The following is a 4,163-nucleotide window of genomic DNA, read 5'->3' as shown; positions in this document are numbered from 1 at the left end:
TTAAGCCCGTTTATTACCCCAAAACTGTGTACAATATGTACAAACTACAGCTCCATCACACGTGCAGGTTTCACAATGAAATACAAACATTCAGTTATTGTACAATATAATATTACCCTGTTAAGGCAAAATCATATGTCAAAATATGACCTATTTACAAAATCAAAGGCTTTTTAAAAAAACACCAATGCAACAAAAAATCTCCCAATCTTTACAAACGCTGGATAAGTGCCAGCGAAATAAGTATATTATCAACGATGTTATAACTATATACCATTCTACAATTTTAGCACATGTATTTGTCCAGAACACAAATTGATTGACAATAGATGTGTATAATTTACAATGTACACCTACCAATTGTATGCCTCTCTATATATAAAAGGGGGGGGGGGGGGGGCACGGGTGGCCTAGTCGTCTAAGGCGCCGCGATTCGCTGTGCGTCCCGTTGGCACGCCAGAAATCTATGACTGTGGGTTCGAATCCCGGTTCGCCCTGATTATGTTTCTAGGTTTGTCAGCACCTTACCCGTGCTCGTCGGTTTCACCGAAGTAGTAAACGTCTGAGACCTGCATCACTTCGGGCTTTCCTCCCACATTAAGCTGACACGCCGTGACTAGAATAATGTTAAAAGCGACGTTAACTCAACTTACTCACTATATATAAAAGTAAGATGTTAAAGTCAGCACACAATGTAAAAAAGCCACCGAAAAAACTATGGTGTAGTCAACAAGGCTGGTTCCAACAAAAAGTATGAAAATTAAGTCGCAAATTCCTGCATGTGCTTCAACTCTTCCTTTTAATATGGAAATACCCAAAGTAGAGCAATGTTCTAATATTTTTTTAAGAAATGTATAGTTTTATCATAAGAGCATGAGCATTTTTATATTGTGCAAACGGATAGCCAAAATTTATCATATAATGGGTAGGATTCTCGGCAGGATAAAGCCAACGGATAAAAACGATATCCCTTGGGGTCACATGCGGATAGAGATTCCAATATCAAAGGTCAAGTAGGGACTACTTTCAGTGTTTATAAAGAAACATGGCGTCGCCCTAGTCATTCGGCAGTCAGAATTAACCATCGGGAATTTCGATAAACTACAGAGATAATTGCTATCATTATCAAAAGAACAGTCTAATATACTGAAAATCAGTGTCTAACTGTGACGTAGCCAAGGCATTTTATAAGTTTTTGCAACTTTGGCGATATAAATTTCGAAACAATTTTGCGAGGGCACTAGGCCTAGCCAAGCGGGATCAGTAGCCATATCTGTGCTTGTAGACCTCTGTGGCTTGAAACCTTTTCCACAAATTAAAATAGTTGGATTTGTCCGAAATATGTTTGAATTGTTACCTTGTTTCGTTTTTGGGGCTGTGTGTACATCTGACTACACTTCTTAACGTTGTGACAGGACAGACCGACTGTCAACAACGTCTGACCGTGCCCGTGACGTCGCATAGACTAGGGTTAGAGTAGCTTCCCTTTGACAAAGGGCAGTTGCTCTAGCGGACAGACCGATGGATTGCCGCGAAAGGCAAGTAAAAACAATTTTTGTTTTGCGTACATGTTGCTTCGCCACTGTATAAGAAACAGATTTCAGTTGAAACTATATTGGCTACTGTCACTGTCCGACTGACACATCACTTACCCTGTGACGTAATAAATATTAATGCGCGCATTCCAGGAAAACTCGCAAAGTTAAGGTAATGTTTGCGAGAGAGGGAAAGCGATTTCCAAGTACAGAATTAAAGAATGACATTATATGATAAAGAGGTTATCACGTTTGTGTGTTTGGGGATGGTAAAATTTACAATTCCCAAACACTGTCGCATGATAACCTCTATGTATGTTACCCAGTCTCCCTGCTATTTCGTCTTCTATAAAATCTTGTTCTGTTTTGGTCCATGCATTCAAGTCTCCACCAATCCCCAAACATACGTCACCAATCATTTGAAGGATATATACTGATAACTCTCTAAGCGAGGAGTTGCTCCACATATTGTCCCTCTATGGATATACCAAGTTGATAATTGTGGGTTTATATATCTACAAACGTAAAATAACAAACAAAGTATTTTTCACAAACATTTAACCATTTTTTAAGTAAACCAACTCTTGGTCTTTCAACTCTGAGTGTACTTCTTTGCTTGTGGGCTAAATCACTTGTGACTGCATGGTGCTTCGTGTTCGTGTTACAAGTTTCTGATTTCAAGTCTTGATCTAATGTCAACAAAACAAACAAACTGATTTAATCTCTCATAAACTCAGATTACACAGCAACAACATCAGCGTCGCCGTTTTTACCATTAGGTCCAGGGTTCTGTTGAACAACAGGAGGAAAGAGCTTGTTGCACAATTATTGAGACTGCGTTTACCGAGACTAGTCCGTAGCGCAGACTTACAAAGGCCATCACATCGCGTGCTGGATGTCGATCAAGCACCCATTTACCTTCTAGGTTACTGAAAACACCCACATCTGCTAGCCAATGGATCCCTTAGCGAGGACATTAAGTATGATAAGTAGTTTACACTTCAACCAGTACTGGGTCTGAATTCCCTGCTTCCTCGCAGGTGTAGAGGTCTGATGTTAAACTTAACGGTAGGGCTGTGAGTGAGTGAGTGAGTGAGTTGTGTTTAACGCCGCTTTTAACAGTATTCTAGTTATATCACGGCGTGTCAGCTCAATGTGGGAGGAAAGCCCCAAGAGATGCAGGTCTTAGACGTTTACTACTTCGGTGAAACCCACGAGCACGGGTATGGTGCTGACAAACCTAGAAACATAATCGGGGCGAACCGGGATTCGAACCCACAATCATAGGTTTCTGGCGTGCCCAAGGGACCTTAGACGACTGGGCCCCCCGTGCCCCCCGGTAGGGCTGTGAGCTCATGAGAAGATTTTACACGAAGTAAAAATTCAAACATGAAGCTTGCAATGTTGCTTGCAAATAGATGTGTCAATAACTTTCCAAGTCCAGTAGAGAACCAGCGTTTAACTGTTGCCGAGTTAGTCGTACCGTTATCTAACATTAATAAGTTGTGACATTTGTTTTTACTTACACCTGCTGTCATCACTGACTTTTAGTGACCATGCATATAGTTTCCACACCTGTTTTGCCTTAATGAGTTTGTTTCGGCGGAAAATCCAGATACAGTATACTACATTTATAACGAACACGCTTCTAACGAACTGACGGATATAACGAAAGGTGTTTTGATCACCTCCATTTGCTGAATATATGCTGTATATATGCTTATAACAAACTACGGTTATAACGAACTAAAATTAGTGGTCCCTTTGAGTTCGTTATAACCGTAGTTTACTGTGTTCTCATTCATTCAAGGGGCGGTCGGGTAGCCTAGTAGTTAAAGCGTTCGTTCGTCACGCCGAAGACCCGGGTTCGATTCCCGACAATATTTATGGAACAATATTTAAGGGAACCCCCAAATATTTTCAGAAATCATTGTGTAAAAAAAATATTTGTGTAATTACATCTTCATAGTAGAGTCATGGCCCGTGAACATCGAGCACCTTCTGGACATAATCTATATGAAACACCGGATTGTCTCCCATGGTATCCTTCGCCATTCTTCTCGTAAGGTCTGACCAAGCCGTTGAAAATTTTGGGGACGCTGAGGTCGGTTGCGAACCCTTTGGTCCAGAACATCCCAAAAGTGTTCTATCAGTTACATACATGTCTGGAAACTTGGCTAGTAATTACAACGTTGTGAAACCTTGCTGCTTTAGGCAGTCGACTACAACACGATATCTCTGGGATCATCCTGGAACTCAAAGCCACCATCATACATTTCGTGCTCTTGGACTGCTACGGGATAGTACCTCCCTCAGCGCCGCCTTCAAACACGATGTCTACCATTTTTAAAGCATAACGCAACCTCGATTGCTCAGAAACCATGGTGCATCTCAAGCGCCGCTGTTGTCGAACTCCAAACTGTTGTGCCCACTAGTGTCAAAATTCAGATTTCTGAGTCAGGCTTGTAGTTCTGGTGCAGACAAGAATCTATTCCCGGTGAGTACGTGTCGATCATTCCTGGTAGTGGGCTTTCTAGACCTTCCTCTACCCACCCTGATGTTTAACAAATACCCCACACCACACAATCCCCTCCCCACCCCACCCCACCCCTCCCCACCCCACCCCCG

This window comes from Haliotis rufescens, unplaced genomic scaffold (genome assembly GCF_023055435.1).
Source record: "Haliotis rufescens isolate VD_foot unplaced genomic scaffold, xgHalRufe1.0.p SCAF_6, whole genome shotgun sequence".
Lineage (NCBI taxonomy): Eukaryota > Metazoa > Mollusca > Gastropoda > Lepetellida > Haliotidae > Haliotis > Haliotis rufescens.
Note: the sequence above shows the minus strand (reverse complement) of the source record.